A 21,495-nucleotide genomic window follows, 5' to 3' on the forward strand; every position below is an offset into this window, starting at 1 on the left:
TTTCAAAGTTAGATTGTTTGCGCTTAAATGGTATCGGAGCGGTATGTGCAGTAAATCCTACCTTGCTGGTAAAGATTCTTTGTAGATTTTTAATGGCTTTCTTCATAGTAACTCCAGTTGACATTTCTTATCCGTAACTAAACGTTTTTATATCGATGCCGATCGCGTTACAACGTTTATTGCAATATTTTTATATTATCTTCTAGCAAAACACAGATCAAAAGGAGACAAGACAAGAAAGTGAGTGGAATGCGAACGGGCCTGCGGTGAATAGTCGCCATGAAGGCAATGAAAGCTTGAAAAAAAAGTAAGCGGAGAATGCAGTGCGAGGTTGACAATTAAGTTTACTCCGAACAGATTCAAAGCAGCCTGAAGCACGACAAGAGCTTGTCGTTCTTTGAAAAGCTCAAAATCTTTATTGTTTTTTTTTTTTTTTTTTGCGCAATAAAATTAATTAATGATTTACTAAAGTTGAAAGAGTAATTAAAAAGCTTTTTTATGTGCACATATATGCATAACTTATGCAAATAGTTTTAGTTGCTAATGTAATTAATAAAATTGCTTTTTCCCTTTATTTTTGCTCCAACATTACAGACTCGTATTCCGCCTCCCTTTTATTACAATTGGGTTTTGTGGAAATTTCCTTTTTTCGCTTTTCCCTATCTTCCTTCCCTTCTTTCGTGCTTGAGCAATAAAGATGAAATTGCGCGATAAACTTTTCGCCGTTGAACACATATACACACGGACGGCGTAAGAAACTTGCTAATGTTGTTGGAAAATATTTGATTTGTACGGAAATGGTCTGTGCGTGCATTTCTGAGATGATAAATATTATTTTTAGTAAAAACATTTCTAATGGCTTTCACTTGATGCATGCATGTGTGAAATGTTTCTCTGCGAATTATTTGTGCATTTATATTTGTACGATACGTAACGATTATTAACTTTGCTGCTCGCCTACGTTTTGCGGTGGCTTTTGTAAATTATGGAAACGTTTTAACATGATTTGAAAATAAACATTAATGCCTTCCTTCACATTATTAAGCGTTGAATCCGTTAAACTAGACTACACATTTTGAAATGCATGGCCATAGTATATATAAGTTTTCTTTTAATAGATAACGTTACAGTTGTGTTGATAAGGCGTTTTAACTCTATGCTCTTTTTCATTTACATTTCGAAAAAATGGTCCTGAAGTTACATAAGGGAGACTATGGAAACTGTAAAAGGTTCGCAGAGTTATCAGCTGCCAACTGCGACTACTAGCGATTAAGCAACGGTTAACATGATAAGCTGCTATGAAGATCTCTAGTGTGTAAAATAATTTCCGCATGTGACACCTGATCTGCGCGCACACCAACAGATCGCCTATACGATCTTTCACGAAACTTATAAAATATTTTGATTTTTGCAAATCGAGGGGTTATGCTGTTCTCATCAAAGATGAAAGAAAGCGATTTGTGTCGTTTCGATCATGTTATTATCTACAGCACTTAAGTGCGCTAAGTGTTTTTTTTTTTTTTGATTTTTCCAATTTATGTTTGCTAATAATCTTCAAATATTTTTCTTTGTAAGCAATAAATTTTTTGAAATCTAATATTATGTCGATTTCTTTTAACGATTCTTAATAAATCTCTTGAAACTCATTGAAAAATTTCTGTTTCCTTTAAATGCCATAAAAAAATTAATAACAGATGTTTTCACAACGAACAAAACCACATTTTTCTCCAAATAGTCGAACATACACTGTACACGTAGAACTCACTAAAAGAAAAGCATAAGCAGAACACTATGAAAGCAGTTCACGAATTGTTGTTATAACCTTTCATTTTAGCAATTTATTGTGTGGTTCGTCTAGGTTTGTTTTCTTAAGCATTCAATACGTATTACACTCAAAAACATTTCGCTGTCAATTAAGCGACCTTAGTATACATGAAATCCTCATATCCAATCATAGGGAACCACATGCTGGCAACGACGAAAATTGAAAAAGTAGTCAAACTCGAAATGCCGACTTTTCTTGCGAAACGTTTTCACGCATTAAGTCGCTTGACTGTGAAACCAATTCCAAAGTTTTATATCTATGAAATTACTTAAGGCGCCTATGTTAAGACAATCATGTCAATAATCGGTGTACTTTGATATTCGCTTGAGTGTTTGAGTGCGAGAGTATTGAAAACAAATTAAACTTTGATACCTTTTGATAATATCGCGTAGGCGTCCATTTTTGTACAGATAATGGAGCATCACCAGTGGAATATGCGTTCAAATTTTTGTACGTTTATCTGCTACATTTTATAAGTAATAATATGGGCGTGTCCTTCCACCGATTTGGCTCATTTTTAATACCAACTTGTGTGCAGGAACTTCTTATGTTTCTAGTAAATTTGGAGTGGATAGTTTCATTTTTGCGGCCAGCAGAATATTTACAACCGATGTCGCACATACGGACAGACGGACTGGGTGTTGCCAAACGTTTTAGCAAAATGAATATAGCCCTCGTCCTTCGGTGATGCGTATAACAAATAAAAACATTACTGTCGGATAAGGCCGACTACGCAATACCGCACAACAAACAACAATTCTTTTCGTGATGAAATATTAAAAGCTATACCGGGTTTTCATGTAAGGAGGATGCTTTTACTAAAACCGCTATGCGGGTTGCTTTTAAGGACCAAATATCATCATCAAATGTTACAATTTACTCTTTCTTTCTACATGAAGGATTAACTTGCCTTTAAACGGTGATATGGAAATATGTCCACAAAAAATTGAACGATCCGACCTAAATTTTTTATATCGATTTATAATTGTACAACGACATCATCGATATTGGGGCACATACGGAGCGCGGTGAAATCATGATCAACTTTCAATAGGATTCGTCATCGACAAGTCTATACTAATTCAGAAAATGATTCATCCCAAGTGCATCTGGGTGTTACATATCGTTCGTACAACTTAGTACACTTCATTTTGCTAGTTGACAAAACTCATTGACATATAATTCGCACAAATAATTCAATTCACTCGATTTAAAAATAAAAAGGTTGTCGTGGCTTATTAACTGCTCAAATGGGCTTGAATTGAGTTTTCAACCCACACACACTTTCAGAGAAACTAGCACAAACAGACGTGCATACAAGGTTTTGTTTTATTAGGCGTGTAATGATTTGATTTGAAATTTAAAAGAGGTTCTCTTTCATTTATATATGACTCACTTCACTAATCATTTTACTTACACTCAATAAATTTTGAATGCTATAAAAGTATTTTTTATTTTTTTTTATTTAGGTGGATTACATTTTCTCCTCGTGCAGGTTGCAATGTCAATGACAACAATTTTTTGAGTTTGACAAATGCGATTTTGCTTTCATCCACTTTTACCGACTATTGAATAACGGCAACATATTTGTTGCACAAATGCACAGATGTGATTTTTTGCTATCGACAATTTTTGGACTTGATGGATTGCGATTCTTCTGTTGAATTTGTTAATAGCTTTTGAACTTTTTTCTTCAGCGTGGAGTCTGTTGGGGCCACATCGACTAAAATTAACCAAGTTTACGCGTTGACTCAGTGATGGAGAGACTTATTTTTCCCTAACTGAATCCGATGTAACATTTTATTTCCAAAATTTTGTATTTTACGCGAGCTCGCTCACCATTTGCTAATCATGCTGCAAAATGGTTGTTTGGCATCATTCGCGTTAAGCCAAGGTACGGTGAGTATTAAGAAATTTGCTCTTAACGTTCGTAAGGCAAATGCTTTTACATTCTGTGCGCAATTTTATTTGATGTTTTCAAGAGTAACATCACATATCAACGATTAAGCGAACGGTTCCCTTGCACTGTGCGAGTAGAAACGTCATTTCCAACCATTTTAATCTAAAGTGTCTGCTAACTAAAATAATTACTTGAGATGTCTTCACCTGCGTATATTTGCAAAGGAAAATTTAATTTTGTTTGCTTTGCTTTTCAAAAAGGCATAACAAAGTTCTGGCTGACGTTTACATTCTGAAGAATAAATCGGTGAAATTGATCAGAAAGAGTAACATATAAAAGACAAGGGAAATTGCTTCAGCTATGGAATAGTTTAACTTTAATGTCAACGATTTTCGCGACAAGATCTGGAGAGTATTGTGTAAAGCATTATGTGTGGCTGGAGCAAAACTTGGGCCACTAGTTTGCCCATTTTTTTGGCGTGAGACAAGTAAACAAAGCTGTTCGGGGAAACCACTGCATATATACTTGTCTTCTTTTTTTTTCGCTCAACAGGAAACAGTTTTTAGAAAATGTGACATCAACATGATGAACGACGTGAAAGATATAAAGCACGAATCTTTCAAGCAAATGAAAGTTCGTCGTGTCCTTCATTCAAATATTGTAAGAAGTTGGGTACTCAAGTAATGTTCTTTCTTACCCGAGGCCTCTTAAATTGCATCTAAAATTTGTCTTTAGATACTCTTTTTCTCTGTCTTAGGTAATTACTTGCAAAGTGCTATCGATTTATACAAAAGATGGCTCTAGACGCTAAGACGAACGTAACTTTTATTTGTTTTATTTTAAACCAATTTGCAATTATTTAGAGTACTTTTTCTCTTACGCTCCTTTTTATTCATTTTCCTATCCACCTGATGACTTTTCCAGCTGCAGATGACATTTATTGTGTAGCCTATCAATATTTGTTGCACAAATTGAAAGCAATAAGTCATGTCTCTGTATAAATTTGATTAACTCACATACAAAGGTTGACTCCTATTAGAAATTTTATTTTTTATAAAATCTTTAATCTTGAGTAGGATTAAGTGAATAGAAGCATTGAAAAAATCAATTCACTAAAGTTAGGAGCGAGTGAGTCTTCTAAAAGCATCCAACCTATACAACCTGTTTCCTTAAAAAGCAGTCAAGGTTACAATAACAATACGAGTAAAAAGAACAACTTCAATAAAATAATAAAACTCTCTACAAACAAGTAGTATAGAAAGGGGGAATAAAAAAAAAAAAAAAAAAAACTGAAAATTCATAAAAATACGGATACGGATGTAAGTATAAAATAAAAAATAGAAAGGAAAAGGTAACAGATAGACCTGCACTGCACGTGACTTGTTTACGATAATGATTTATTTGTTTTTCTCTTCTCGACTTCTAATACACATACGTACACAAGAGCTCGTCGTATGAGCACCAACCAAGCGAACAAATAGAAATGGAAAAAGAGAAAGAAAAGCAAAACAAAGAATTGAATAAAAATCAAACCTCCGACCTTATCAACGTGAAGGCACACGTACCCATACATATGATATTTGTATGTAAGAAAATGGATACCCCATCTGCATATATCTGCGGGCTTTGTTGGAAAAGCTTGTTTCATTTTAACCTCTCCTCGCTTCGTGAACAAATACAAATATTTTAATAAAATTTTACTTTTAGATTATGGAGATAGTTTTCATTTAAAAACTCCTTTACATTTTATTATTATTGCACAGTTTGATGAAACTCTACGAACACATGCTTTCTAACTTCATTCCATTAAAATGTAAACAGAAATCAATAGGCAATTGAAAGCATCGAGACAGGGGTAACATCACACGAAATAATGTTTGAAGGGGAACTTTAAATGTATTATCAAGAAAATGAATCCCATATAGATTTTCGCTCTTTAATTATCAGGTTATGCCTCCTTTCAGACTCAAGCGTACAGGCAGCGCATGAAAAAGCATAAAAATATTCCCAAGTTAAACAGTGTCAGCCGAGATCCTCGGCCTGCTCGGCCACCCAGGCAAGTTATTGTTTTTAATTTATGTAAGTACCTTCTTTTTACAACGGGGGCGGAGGCTAGAGAACTCGCTTAGAGTTCAAAATTTAGATATTCGTTTTTTTTTTTTTTTTTTATCAATTTATTTAAGTGCATTACTGTAAAGCCAGAGTTTTGAAAAGTGTAACTTTGCACTGGGTGATAGGAATGCAGTCAGTCAGTCTTCTTTGCAAAGGAAATGTAAATTTTTAACATGCTTTCATTAAATTGAAAATGTTGTTATTTGTATGTTTCGGTCATCAAAGACTATAAGCAGTAAGGGAGCTTTGGTGCCCAATTCCTAAAAATATTGATATTTTCGTCTACGTTCGGAGGCATTGACAATACCAGGTGTTGAACTGGTAAACAGCGACTATTGGAAATGTGCAAAAAAAAAAAAGATTTGATTACAACTATTTTCTTTATTTACATTTTTCCTCTACTGATTGTACCGCATCGCATGAATGCCTTCAGTGAAATTAATAATAAACATTCGTCCTGTCCGTAATGCTGAGAAGATAAATTGCCAGGTAAATGCTAAGAATGCTAGATAAAACATGTGGATGATGTTGCTGTTGGTTATGGCGATCGCATGTCATAGCAAGACATACGTCAGTAATCAACGATGTTTAAATATTTAAAACTAAATCAATATAATTTAATTTTATTCCTGTTTAAAACGTGCTGATGTTATAGAAAATTGCTCAACGTCCCGTGTGAGTGCATGACGCGAAAGCGTTAAATTTAGTTTTCGTGCATCTAAAAAACAATCAACACATGTTGCATGTGTGTAAAAATATTTTAAAAACACGTCGCTTTTCTTGTTGACATTTCAATGTTGTTCGGTGATGACGCCAACTAAGTAACGGCTAACTAACCAAACGTCCGCATACACATGCATATAAAAAAAAAAAAACACCAATCTATTCATTTCTACTCGATATGTATGATGTGCAACTTGTGAAATTGTCTGTGGCTATGTTTGTGGAATGAATGGATTTCGTTTTTTTTTTTCTTTTTTTTTTTTGTAAATTGTATCGTTGTTATACGCATTGGATCAGTTTTAAATGCGTCTCCTTGTTTTTATCGTTCTTGTTATGAATGTTTTTTTTGTATTTAATTATGGTCTTTGATTTTAATCGAAGCAACGGTGCAACGGTGCAACAGTGCAACAGTGCAACAGTGGACGTAACAGTTTTTTCCTATATTATTAGTTTTCGTCGTGAGTTTTAATTGTTACTCGCGCCACTTCTTAGTTGTCACTGACACTACTGTCAACAACTTTTTCTGCTCTACTTTCGCATATGCGGTCCACATATGCAAAAAACTCTTTCCTCTGTAAAAACCTCAATAAGCGACTGTTTATCAAAGTGTTATCACTTGTAGTTGTGTACTATTTTTTTATATTTTTTTTTTGCTCGTGTATGGATGGAGCACACGTGCATGTTTAAGTTCGCTTTTAAAAACTTTAAAACTTATGAACCGTATTCTGCAGTTTTGACCCTTTAAATTTCATTTCATTTACATCTTGTTTGACATACGAACACTAGCTTTCGATAAACATTGGCACAATAGCTTTTTAAATTCGGGCCAATAATTTTACCAAGAGAAATGTCGAATCGGTGAGTAAGTTTATGCGTCATCTTGTTTCGGAACGAACATACAAACAAAGGCTTTAGATATGTTCTTTATTGTTGTTGTTGTTGCTGTTGTTGTTGCTGTTGTTGTTGTTAATATTGTTAAAGTAATACATAGTCGGATTTCCATTATTTTCAGTTTCGATGGTATTGTGCATTCACACGCATACATAAATACATTTTTGTATACGTATAGATATTCGTATAGCTCTAATAATAGTAATTATATTTGGCCTTTTGTCTAGCAAAAAATCATGGAATATGTAAACAGTTTGAAAAAAATAAAGTAATAATTGGAACTTACGGTGATGTACCTTATTCGAGCTCGTAGATAGATCTGCAAGGATGTGTGGTGGTGCGGTGACATTCAAATATTTCTGTTAAATTTCATAATTTTCGATGCTTTTATGTTCGAGATGAAATTTGTAATTCGAAAGGCGGCCATCACTTTTCATTTAACTGCTTGAACTTTACTCAATTAGTGAGCTCGACTGGGTAAGGTGAATAGAAGGTATTATGATAGATGGCTTTAGGCATTGTCTTTAGCACACAGCACACCCACATCTAAATAATTAAATTTAATCTAAATATGCTCTGATATAACTGCTAATATTGAAAAGCGGCTAAACAAAAGTAAATATGGCGAAGGACAGGCAAGCACAAGAAAAGAACGAACGATAACCAGCACAGGTACGAATGGGAAATAATGCAAACAGCGTATACGAAAGGAAGAATCTTAAATAAGTTAGTTGAGATTGTGCACAGGAACTCAACCACTCCGATCAGGTAACAGTTCGCTATAGTCGATCGTACCAATGGAGTTGGCACAGTACTTACGCATGTAGAACTGAATTATTTTCGCTTATTTCACTTTTTGTGAAAAGATGTATAAGTTTCATAAGCCAATTCGCTGTTGTTAGTATCAAAGTAGCCCTTGGTGGTATACTTTCTCTCATTCAATCATTCATAACTGCAAAAACCCTGCTTTCCTCTCCTTTCTTAGATAATGCACTGTCGAGAGACGTACGGTTTTGCAAAGTTTGACATTTTGTCAACTCCGCACGGTTCTACGCATACTGAGCTGGTTTGTAGGTCCGCTTCTTCCCCTTTAATGGCAGCTGTCGTCTGCCTTCAAGTACCTCGAAGCTTGGCAAAAGTCGGTTTTTGTTTAGTGACAACTTCAATTATTTCACTTACGATTTTATCTTCCTTAGAACCAACTTTACATTTGAGGATCCGTAGTGGATTTTACTGTTGAGTTACTCATAAACCGTCTACTATATGCTGAAAAATTCATTTCGTTCTTCCAACTGCTCTACTGCCACAATAGCTACGCATAGAAGGAGGAGTGAATGCAAGAATGTTTTGTTTAATACCGTTGGACTTTGCATTTTCTTTTCAAATGTTTCCTTTTTAATTGAAAACTGAACGGTTTATGAAGAAGTGCTTAAGTGTTTAAAAAAGAGATCATTTGAAGTCGTCAACTCTAAGTGTTAATCTCGCTGGTACATCTTACCATAATATCACAATCGCTCTCCTGGCACCGCCTCTAAAGTCGCGTCGTATACCAGCAGCATCAGCATCAGCATCAGCATCAACAACAAAAACAATAATAACAAATAGAAATGAGAAGAAATATCCGCTTAAACGTCAACCTTGTTAAATTTATGATTCACAACGGCGCCATCACAATTTATTATCATTTCGGTTTTAATTGTTCTGAGTGCTACCGCTGCTGACCATAAAAACCCAAGTACGACTGCTAATGATGTGTACGTGTAATGATGTAGATGTGTGTGGGCGGTGTAGTATATATGAATGAGCAAGTCTTTTATGCAGGAAAATTTAAAAATCATTTAACATTGGGAAAGTTGAACAAAAGGAAAGCGAAAAGAAAGCGAAAGCCAGATAACTTTAAATTAAAACGAATTTCGGAATGTCTATCTACAGTCCCAGAAACGGAACCGGGTGATTGAAAAGAACTTTCCAACTGTGGAATCTTCAAGTGTCAGAGAACATTTTTTATTATGCCATTTTCTACTCTGAATTGCGAGTGTGAGTTAATACTACGTATTCACCTGCCCTATATGCGACCTTACAGCTCCTTAGAGATTTATACAAACTATTGTAAACGATTGTACGAATTGTAGGAATTGGCTCCTTGGTTTTTGAAGGATGTATAGTGAAATAAATTTACAAAAAAAAAAAAACCACAAGACAAAGTCGCTCCCCGGCGAATCTTGAATATCCGCCAGTTGAATCAAATGCACAAAATCTGAAACCCAATGGCCTCTTGCACCAAAGTTTAATGTGGCTCTGCTATTTTTCTATTGAACATTCAATCATTATTTTTTATCGCTAACAAGGTCTAATAAGAAGGCCTGTGAAAATGTATTTATGTGTTACTAAAGTGTTTTTGTATATCCAGCAGATGTATTTGCGAAGCTTCGATCTCTGACCCTCAATTTATATGAGTAGGATAGTCCTAGCAGCGCAATGAGCAGATGGGCACAGGAGAGAGAGAGAGAGAAAGATGCTGAGAGACAGAGAAGAGATAAATCATCCAAGAATCTTAATTTGAACCGAAATATTTATATATGTATTTGATGCCTATTTTTCGATATTACGAAAACCATGTCAAAATTAATAGCAAATCTGCAATCTTAGATAGTATGTAGATGTAGTAGAAATGTATAATTACTCAGTGATAGTCAACACATACATGCAAACTTATTATTATATCTGTGTAATTTTTATGCTTACGCGGTCAGTTTTCTTTTCATTGCTCATTTCCGTTACGATGTCGGTGATGATATGAAAATGGCTGGTAATGCTGTATATAAGGACACAGGGAAATAATAAAAGGCAGAGTTTTTTTAAGCTGAAGCATAATTTGTGTAAAGGAACTGGCGAAAGTTTGAGCAGCGTTTGTGGGCATATTTAAAGACTTTCGGTTATCTTAGTGACTAGTTTAATCTTGATCATAATTCCACACAACTGACTGCTAAACTTGGCCCGTAGACTATAACATGGATAACGAAAAAAAGCGGAACACTAACACCGAGGGAATGTATAAAGTGGAAGAGACAGAGGTAGACCAAGTGTGACGAGTTTTATACGACCGGAATGACCAAATCACTTGTCTACTTAATTAGAGAGCGAGTTCGTAGTTGGCTGCGCAGCAAACTGATTTTGTAAAAGCTGAAAATATGAAATATTACAGCAAGTGATTCAATTTTCCGTAGAGAGGACAGCGGCCGAGCAACTACGTACGTTCGAGTACTTGTGGAACTTTAACGCATCTATGCACATCTATATGAACCGTGGAGACGGCTTAATCTTATCAGTAATGCGTTTTTTTTTTTCGTTAAATTTTTTTCTCACTCTTATATAATATTTCGTTTTCGTTTTCGTTTTTGTTTTCCTTTTTCTATGAATTCTTTATGCATTCGCATGTTTGCTTACGTACATATTTTATGTATTTATGCCAAAGTTCATTGCGATATTCAGTTATTCGTTGCGTAGCGTCGCTCATACTTTGCGACAGTTCCGAATTTTTATTGTGTTAATGTGACAAAGTGAAAAATGAAAATTTCTTCGCGCGCATTAGGTTCTTCTCCCTTACACTTTAGCATTGGCTTCTTTTCTTTTCTTTTTTGTTTTCCAAATGTATAAATGTATCCTTGTGTGCTGGTTTGCATGCATGTGTCCCGGTTTATATAGATTTTAGTTTTTCCCATTTGTTTTGTACATTTTTCCTTTACTTCATCTTCATCTCATTTTAAATACTTTCAGACGTTATATTTTATTACCAATGCTTGACACTTGTGTGTGTGTGTGTGTGTGTGCTATGGATTTGCAAATAATGCATTTCACAGTTATTGGAGCATATAGCCCTCTGCATATATATATATATATATATATATATATGTATATATATATACATTTGCATAGCATATTAAAATATTTTTACTTTCATCTGCTAGTTATCACACGACTGCAGTTTTCCTATTTTTTATACAGTGATGATAACTTTGACTGCGATACGAACGCCTCGCTGGATTTATTTATATCTTGAAGACGTTGCATTTTCCGTTGGATTTTATGGTGTAAGAAGCATAAAACTAAACATCAGCGCACACTACAAATGACGGAAATTGATAAATTGTTTTGAATAACAAATCAAGATTATTGCGTTGGTTTGTTTCATTTATTTATTTATTCTTTCTCTTTTTTGCTTCCCTTTTCGTTGCGAAAGTTATTCTTTTTCGTAACGAATGTTTTTACTCTTTTGTCATCATTACTTTATTATATATATATATCTATATACAATACTAAGCGAGCGAAGAATCGGATTTATTTATTTGCTAATGGTACGCACGAAAAGAAAACAAATTTTCAGTTTAGTGTTAATTTAAATTTCCATAGACAGTAAAAAAGTTGCAACTGCTACTTTGTTGTTGTTTACTGTCTTAAGCAGTTCTTTGACGATGTTTTTAATAGATTCGAATTTCAACAGCGATATATTAAATTCAAACATCGTTTTTTTATAATTTGCTGAAGTAAAAGCAGACTTCATTACGATTCGTTATTGCGATATCAAGTGGGGTCGATTAATCGTTTATCTTAATGTTTCAATTATTTATAGTCGCTACAATTCTACGATTGAGCATCGATTTATGACTTGTGACTTAGGTCCTTCATAACTGCCACTGAACATATAATATGGACGCCGTTACATTTAGTTGACCTCCCCCTCAGCACCTTAGATATGATTCTGTATGTAAATCCATTTGATTAATTATTTTTTTGCAATAGTGTTTCGCAGTTATAGAGAAAGATGATGAAATGCAAGAACACGCAAACGAAGATGTGAAGAATGAATAAAAATCAATAGAAATTTCTGTTGCACTTTAAGCACAGGAATAAAAAAAATGATATTTTTTCTAGACAACAGAGTACATAGAGCTAATTGAGTTATGTGTTCGCATCTGTCAACAAATAACCCAAGAATGATAGAAGTTTATTTTATTTCCGCTGCAAAAAGTTTGCATTTTTCTTGACACTGCGAAGGGCCTGACTTGCTGCAATTATTTAATTAGTTTCCACGCGTGCCTACGTCAGTACAATAAATCAATCATTCATGTATTACTCATAAGCATCCTTACATAATAACTCATATCATGCATACGTACAGACGAAATCAATAATCAATTCATTTATTTCATTTATTGCAGGAATATATATATTTTATTACACAGCAATTAATTGTAAGTATTTTTATATCGATGCAATGGGCGGGCATGCGGGTATCTTCATTTTGGCGAAACGCTTGCAAGACTCCGACACAAGCTAATTGACTGTACAATACTATAGCAAATTTAATTAATGCCACCTGCTTTAGTCAGATTTTTCTCTCGAGTGATCTTTGGATGTGTTATAAACCAAGTTAAGAGCTTAATAGAAAATTTATTACATTTCGCAATTACTTTAGCGTGTCCGTCAAATATTTCGAAGCCAACTGATCAATGTGCACCATCAGTAAGAAGTTTCCGATCAGCAAGAAATTCTGAGTCAATCTAATATTGTCCGTCGATGCGTCCATTTTGTGCCTACAGCAAATGTGAAAGGAAAAGGTTTCTCAGCGATGGCTCAATCAATCAAAATCAAATTCATAATAGACATCAATTAACATATAATATGAGTTCATAGCACACGTTCGCAAAGTGTCCAATCGTTGTAAAATATTCGTATGTTAAATCTTTCCAAAGCCTTTCAATTAACCCATCTGCTGATATAAAAGTTCTCACAAATATACCCCTATATAAGTTTCTTTGTTAATACTTGCATATTAAGAAGAAGAAAATAAAAAATGTTTTTCGAAGACAGACCTATAAATAAATTTTATGTCGCCCATGTGAGCTTATTAAAGTGTACCATGACGCTAGAATAAAAACGCACTTAAAATTCGTGCACATGTAGCAGCAGTTAGTTTAATTTATAATAAAAACATTTTCCTGTCGTATTTTCTTTCATAATTGTCTGCAGCTTCAGCATTTAGTGTTTTAATAATACGTCCTTGCATGCATTCCAACGTAGAACACCAGCACACCTCTATTGCTGTAAATTGTCGTTATTATTGCAAAAAGGCGAAAAAGGTATACTATTATAAGACATGCATTAAGAAGACATGTATGTACTGTACATGTACCCACGTGCGCAAGTATGAAATGCTGATTTTTGTGTTTTTTTTTTTTTTTTTTTTTTTTTAAACATTTTACATTAAGAAAAATGATAGCAAGTGGTTTATATGAAATTTCCTGCATTTCCATCATCATTTTTCGGGAAAGTTATGGGTACTGCGACGCTTTTGTCGTAAACTATTCTTCGAGCCATTTTTTTTCGACGAAACAAACTTGGTACGAAACAAAGCGGTGATCAGTACATGCGTGACCTGCGTTTATGCAAGGAATTTGTAATCGAGAGGAGCGCGGCCTTACAAGCGGGACGAATAGGCTACCACTTCATCCATTTTTGCGGTATTGATCGAAGAATGCCTATCGTTTAAAGAAATACGGTTTTGTTGTCTCTTTGGAAGCTCTCGCTGTTTCCTGAAGAGCAAAGGATTCAACTCGCTCGATTATTGTCGGCAGCATTTGGCATTAATCAGACTTTAGTAACACATACGGTATGCAATCTCCTTCGAGTATGCAATCGATATAAATGATGCGACATTTTTCTGCATCGCTCGGACAAAAAAGAGGATAAAAATGTTCCCGAATACACGTCATAGGGCATAAATTTCGACGTAATGAATACGGCGAAATAGTACGCAAAAAATACTTTTTAAATTTATCGTTTATGCAGATTTGACACTTGTTGGTGACGCAACAGAGTGTCAGTCATATCATCAAATCAATCAAATGTATGCGCTGCATTGATGCGCTACCCTTTTCCTTAACTCCGCACTTGAAATTTGTACACCTGGTATCTGTGTGTGTGTCTTTATATTCGTATAGGGAGCACAATGGGAAAATATAAGAAAAGTTTTTCTTTAAATAATGAAAGCAATTAAAGTTAACAAAAGAAAAATCAACTTTTTCCGCGCACATCTAAATAGAAGAAATGAAAAGAAAACACTCACACACTTATACACGTTATTGAGCGAGTTAATGTAGCAGAGAGAAGAGCATGTGAATGTAGTAGAAAGGATAAAAGCGAATGCAACACGCGATAACGATGCTTATGCTTAAGAGAAAGCGCCTCATTTTGTATACAGACAAATCAAGTCAAACGCAAACAAAACTTATAAAAGCACTAGCATGACTGCAATAGAAAGGAGAATAAAAAAAAAAACCATAAGTTTACATGCATATGTTAATGCATGAATGTATATGTATAGGTATTACATGCACCCATCGACGTACATCCATACGATTCATTTAAGCGTAAAAAAAAAAGATTTTAATTCAGATGCTCTATCCAAGTTAACCACTCCCCCTAATACGTTTGAGCAATTCAAGTGCAATCAAGTGCAATTTATCTATTGTATGTATGTATGCATGTAGGTATCCTTCTACGGCTGAGAGTGTGTACACATTCGCAAACGGCATAATGTTAAAGTCGGGAAAATAATATTAAAATAACAAAAAAAAAAAAAAAAAAAAAAAGAATTGAATTTCAAAACAAATTTAACCCAAGAAATCAAACGATAAGAGAAATAAAAATTGAATAAAATGATGATGAGCATTATTGCATACATTTATATGTATTTTTGAAATATATGTATGTATGTATGTATTATATGTATACATATATGTGTGCATATTTAGAAGATTACGATACGAATTCCTTTTATACATAGAACGTAAGTAAGCGTCGTGTGCGTGTGCGTCGTAGGTAACGTACAATGTGAGGTTATTTGAGAACAAATGATTGGATAAAAGTATGCGCTATGTTCTTAGGACAATGCTAAGCATCTTAACTACCAAACACGACATTCGTTTAAATCCTCTTAGCATTGTAAAGCATGTGACTCCGAAAAATTAATCGTGTTTGTCTGGGCAATAATGAGCCAATTTACAGTTCAGTAAACGCAACGAATCTATGCAACAAATAACTGTTTTCAATAATTTACGGAAAATGTTACCTAAAAGGTGGTAAGTAGAAGACATTGCCGTCCCCACGAAAAGCTTCATCCAAACCGCGTTGAACAAAGACGAGCGCTTTTCAATTAACCCAATAAGCATCTACATGCGTGTACATCATAGTTTAAGAACTAATGACTGTATTTGCATCCTTGAGATACGTGTTGGCACATAAACTGTTTATCAAAATAATTTAAATTGCATTTCCCTTGGCCCTCCCCTTCTTTATAACAGTATTTAAATAGAGCATGAAATTATCTGATATTTTTTAGTGTTATCCGATATATCTCTTTTTCTTTTTTGTATTACTTTTCTTCTCATATTTTATTTGATTATTATTTGTATTTTTGTTTTTTCTCCTCTCAGCTAAATGCAGTTTCCTCTTTCAATACAAATAGATGTAATTTATAAAATGTTTTTTATTTCACTTTATAAGCTTACATTTGTTCGTGTACGTTATGTGCCTGTCTGTTCATGTATACACTCTCAATTGCGCATAATTTCACTTGAATGCATCATTCATTCTTGTTGTTCTCACATTTGCTGTTGATTTTTGCATTTTGACGTTTAGTCATTTCGTTTGTAACACGCACGAATACTTAATGAATGCGTTGAGGATGGTAACTGTTGCACAAAGATGAAACAGATTACTGCACCAATCAAGCCCTTTAATAGGACTACTCAGTATTCTCGCCTCAACCTTTAAACGCACTGCCCGTTCTTAGAATAAACTACGACCGCACGTACAGCAGCGTTCCGTTCCGAAACTTTTCACTCTAAAGACGAAAGTACAGAAATACTGATGCCGTTGTCCTTCTTTCTCCTCTTTTCACGTTTGCCTGACACACGATGTATAGAGTGCATTCCTTTAGTGAGTTATACAGGCGAAAATGAGTAAATCTCTTGATAACTTAATCGAAAAAGTAAAACTCGAAAAACCCAACCTTCGAAATATTCGAGTTTTGTTTTTTAAATGGCGATCTAATATTCAAAATCGTACTTAAGCCGTGTCTGAGGAGGTTTGAGCAAAATGTTTTATGCGCCAGGTACTTCTTCCACTTATAAAACCATTCATTACCTCTTTAATTAATTCGAGATTACGGTATTGTGCGATCATACTTTTAGTCCAGCAGTGTTTGCTCGGTTGTTTCTTAGTAGAAAAAAGGGCATCATTTCATTAAGGGAATAAGTTTATCCTGTGAGTCCCATGAAAACTTTGACAATTCTCCTATAGAGTAGGCAAAAAAGGTACAAGTGATTCGAGGTGGCCTCAATACAGTTTCTATTGCTTTTTTGTTTTACTTTGTCTTGTTTTCACTGCAAAGTTGTAAAAGGAAGAAATCAATTGCGCACAAAAAAAAATCAAAAGTTTAATGTCGTTCGATTGCAGTCGAATTGTTGATGGTTCGTGTATCTACTACTTGAGGACAAAAATAGACTAGTTTTGTGATTCAATTTGCAAGAGCAAGCGTTAGGAGTCTTATGACTTTTACATTGCTTGATCGGTTTATGATTCTTAATTCATTTTTTCATTTGCTTGGCGGTGTTTGTTGTGTTAACGTCAGGAAATTAATGAAAATTAATTTCAGGTAGATATCTTTTCATGGTTCCACAGCAACTATTCAAAATATTTTCAAAAATTTCTCATTAATCATTTGTGGCGCATGTCTGCGCAAGAAACGCATATAAAGATAATGCTAGCCAAGCCTCTAGCCTACTTATAATTAATGACAGTACTTTCTCTTTCGTATCAACTTACCTGGTGATCCAACGTTCACACCAAGTCGAACATTGCTTGCTTTCTTTTTTCGCTTTTCTTTTCTGTTTCGTTTCGTTTATGAAGTTCGCCAAATATTCATTGCGTACAGAAACTCCTTCTTTTCAGTTCGTTACTGTTCGATTCCATTCAAAATTCGGCCGAATCAATTCGCAGAGGTATTATTAAGAGTAACCTGAAAATTAAAAATTTGTCAGTTTGTCAGTTTGTCCAAACATGTAATAATTTCTCTGTTACGTTGCGCCTGTGTATTATGTTATAGTTTTTGTGTAAATAATGGGAACGCAGCGCTTTATGCCATAAATGGGTAGGTTTCGAAAGTGGCATACAAACTGAATATTTCAAATTTAAACTACTATTGTTGCAATTTCACGTTTAGTGATTTCGCAAATTTATCACTCAACAATTTATTTTATTTGTTTGCATGTGCGTTAGAGAATTCAGTTTAATTTTTTATGGGATAAAGTAAATTATATTAAATCAAATGTTTTCCATTCATACATTGCCACCTGCGTTAATGTTGAGCATTTCCTTGTTGGACTTTGCAAGAAAATCTCTTTTGCAGGCTAGCATCGTTAAATTGAATCCAACTAACTTGGAACTCTTATTTTAATATTGCATTCTAGGGGACAATGTCAACATAATAAGTCTCACTCACTTTCATTGAAAAAATTAGACTATAATTGCGTGTTATGCTAGTGCTAGGCTAGTGAAAGCAGCCAAGACTTCTGCCGCAAGATAGCTCGAACTAGCTCGAAGGCAAGCGACTGCTACGATTTCCATTTTTATTAATTCAAGCAAAATTATATTAGATCTGATAATGTCCATCAGTGCTTTCCGTTTGTTTTCTTTTGCCAACAATATAAGGCAGCACTTCAAACGTAGCATAAGTAAATTGCAATAAAATCTATACGCTTACAAACCATTAATGCAACATACCGTATGGAGATCATTACAAATAGTCAGCGTGAGCCAGTGAAGTGCTAACACACAACTACATCGCATACTCGAAAACCACATTAACTTGTAAAATGATTTGATTAACTTCTGACCTTGTCTTGACGAGAGGACAATTCCAAGATTAAGATTGATGTGTGAGGCCAAGCCGAAGATTATAATTAGATACATAGCGGAGTCGGACTCGCTGTGCACGCTAATCAAACGCACTGATAATTTTTGAGATCTGCGCCGCATATTTCCATTAGTTATCAAAGTTTAATAAGCTTAACGAAATCTCTACCTTGGTAGGCTTAGTATGTTAATCTTTAAGCAAAAGAACAATATTAACGGGATGCTATTGCTTGGATTCAGTAGTTGTTAAGAAAACCTACTGACATTGTGCAAAGATAGGCTTTTAGAAAATATTGAAATGTCTTTTTGGACCTATGGAATATGGAGGCCGCAAGTCTCGTCCTCCATAATTGAATATCTAGTATGTACGGGCGCACATAATTAGGTTAGAAAAACATAGAAGAAAAATGAAATGCATAAGTAGTCATTTGTAACTGGTGGGTAATCTTGTGCACTTAAATGTGACTAATTAAGTTGTTCGGATATGTGAACGTATGTGCACGTATGCGCGCGTATGTATACATATATATATATATATATATATATATATGTGTGTGTGTGTGCAAGTCTCCATGAAGTGTGGCATGAAGTTAAAATACTAAACAGCCATATCAACGTTTACATGCAGGCACGTCCAACGGTGTTCCACATTTGAGCACACAGACGCTCACATATCTCTATATGCCTTTGTAATAAATAGGATTATGTATAACCGACATTAAATGTGGCCAACACAGCAATTTATCGGAAGACATAACTAAGTGAATGGCCTGACAGACTGACCAGCTTTTCAATGTGCTTTTGATGGCAAGTAAATGAACGGATAGTGGAATATTATTTAAACGTGCATGACTATGTGTGTGCTTGAGTGCTTCGGTATACATACTTGCATTCTTTGAATCTATTAAATTCAAATTTTTATATATGTATGGCTTCAAGTAGATATTATTTATATTATAAACATTCATTTTTAGAACCGGCTCTTGCCCTTTTCCACAACATATCAACATAAAACCCGTCACATACACACGTGTTAATTATTTATTTTTATTCATTCATTCTCTCATATCGTTCATATGACTCACTCACTTCACTTACTTATAAATTGTTTTAACGTACATTACATTAAATGCGCACGCATACGCACACACTTGAACATGACGGCATTAGTTCCGCATCAATAGAAATTAATGTAATTTTAATTAAATCATTTAATCGCTAGTTTGAGGCGGCCACAGAACCAACAAAGATAAATTAGTTGACTTATAAAACAGAGAAAGTAATAAATGAAAACTAAGGCCACGAAGGTATATAATGAGATAATAAAAAAGACAAAACTAAATATTAATAATCATTATATTGTAGGTCATGATGAAACTAATTGGTAGTCGGCGGAAGAGAAAAAGCGAGAAGAATACCGAGAGATAAGCGAAAGGAGAAGAAAATCTGTTCTCATTTTCTTCTGAAGCGCACTATTGCTTTAAGAGATATATAATATTCTGGCCATAAAATGATTAAAGTTGTTTCATGTATGTCTACCGTACTGAAGCGTACTTTAGTTCCATTCTAATCTTTGATGGAAAATGAAACGTTTACGTTATAAGAAAAATCGAGCTGTTGTTATTTGTGAAAAGGCCCAGAAGGAACGCGTAGCTTAAAAATCATGTCAATATGAACGGGGCGATAGGAAGGGACGAATGTTTTATTCTTTTTAATTCAAATCTGTCGTTGGGCAGAAGTGTACTCATCTTATCTGGTGCTTGGCATCTATTTGCATGAAATCAATGGCATTCAGAGATCTGTCATTGTATTGGGTACTTTTGGAAATCCAAAATACTTTGTTAATAGGCTTCACCTTTAGCCGAAATAATAGCTAGATGGGAAAAGTTGGGTTAAATTGCAAGCTCTTGGAGACGTCTCAAATTTTCCTTGAATAGATTGTGAATTTTTGCAATCTTTCGACTAATGAAAGGTATACTGGACAATAAAATGAATACATTTAAAGAAGTTTTCCTTTTTCTTTACACTTTTTAAGGTTTCTTTGCGTACTATTGATTGATTATATAACAATTGATTTCAAAATATCGTTGCATTTTATTTGCATTAATCCTACAAAAGTAAATTTAAATATTACGTAAAGGCAGGGAAGGACAAGTGACTGCTCTTTGGTTTTGCATACGTAGATACACCTATAATGCATTCCTAGTTTCATTAAAGACGTGCCTCCACGTGCTACCGCAAAGTGTCACGCTTTTATAACTTTGTAACATACTTTAGCCAGTGTTTCACACGCCAATTTTTCGTTTCTGATTATATGTCGCGCTCAATGACATCTTAACATCAAATAGGACCACTTCGCTTATGGACACATATATTCACACGTATCACACACGCACAATCTCTTAGCAACCCATCTAAACGTTCTGTTCTGTTTGTGTAATTTCTCTTCTCTCACTGTGTAAAACTTTATACTTAAGAAACACACATATAAGTTGAATGCAGAGGTATATGCAAGTGTTTGAGTTGTATTTGTATGCATTGTACGTGTTTAGAAAGTGTCATTTTGTGCCACTTAGTGGTTGGCATATGCTACTCATTCACATGCTTACTACTTCATCTGCTGCTGCTGCTGCTGCTGCGGCTGCTGCTGTTGCCGTTGCCGTTGCCGCTTTTCTATGCGACCGTAGTTTGATTTTTGTCTCTTTTATGGTTCTTCTTCATTTTTCTTTTCTGGGCTGGCGTTTGCATGTGCACGCTGATTCATTTCTCTCTCTTTGTATACTGTTGATATCCCTACTCGCTCTCGTATTTATTTTACCATGACTTAACCACGTCAGCGTTCGTGTGCTAATGAAGGATTCCGTTTTAACTGTTTAAATATTCAAAGCATGACAGCTTAGTACAACTTAATAATAAACGATTTAATGGTTGACATGTAGATACATATGCATGTGTTTGAGTGCACTGCTATATATGGTCTTCAAACGTTTACCATTTACACTTGCATCACATTTAATACGTTTCATATACTCTTCGATAGATATTTTTCCCCTTTCTTAGTGCACCC

General features: G+C 34.6%; 1 protein-coding gene across 3 annotated transcripts in view; it reads right to left on the reverse strand.

Annotated features, from left to right (window-relative positions):
• Positions 1-21,495, reverse strand: part of LOC119634370 (tyrosine-protein phosphatase 99A) — a 307,831-nt gene that overhangs the window by 231,399 nt on the left and 54,937 nt on the right. For all 3 annotated transcript variants that reach the window (XM_038028466.1, XM_038028462.1, XM_038028468.1), the window contains exon 2: positions 17,340-17,532. The gene's annotated coding sequence lies outside the window, so the exon portion shown is untranslated. The remainder of the gene's footprint in view (positions 1-17,339; positions 17,533-21,495) is intronic.

Source organism: Glossina fuscipes, unplaced genomic scaffold (assembly GCF_014805625.2).
Source record: "Glossina fuscipes isolate IAEA_lab_2018 unplaced genomic scaffold, Yale_Gfus_2 3, whole genome shotgun sequence".
In the NCBI taxonomy this organism is placed as follows: Eukaryota; Metazoa; Arthropoda; class Insecta; order Diptera; family Glossinidae; genus Glossina; species Glossina fuscipes.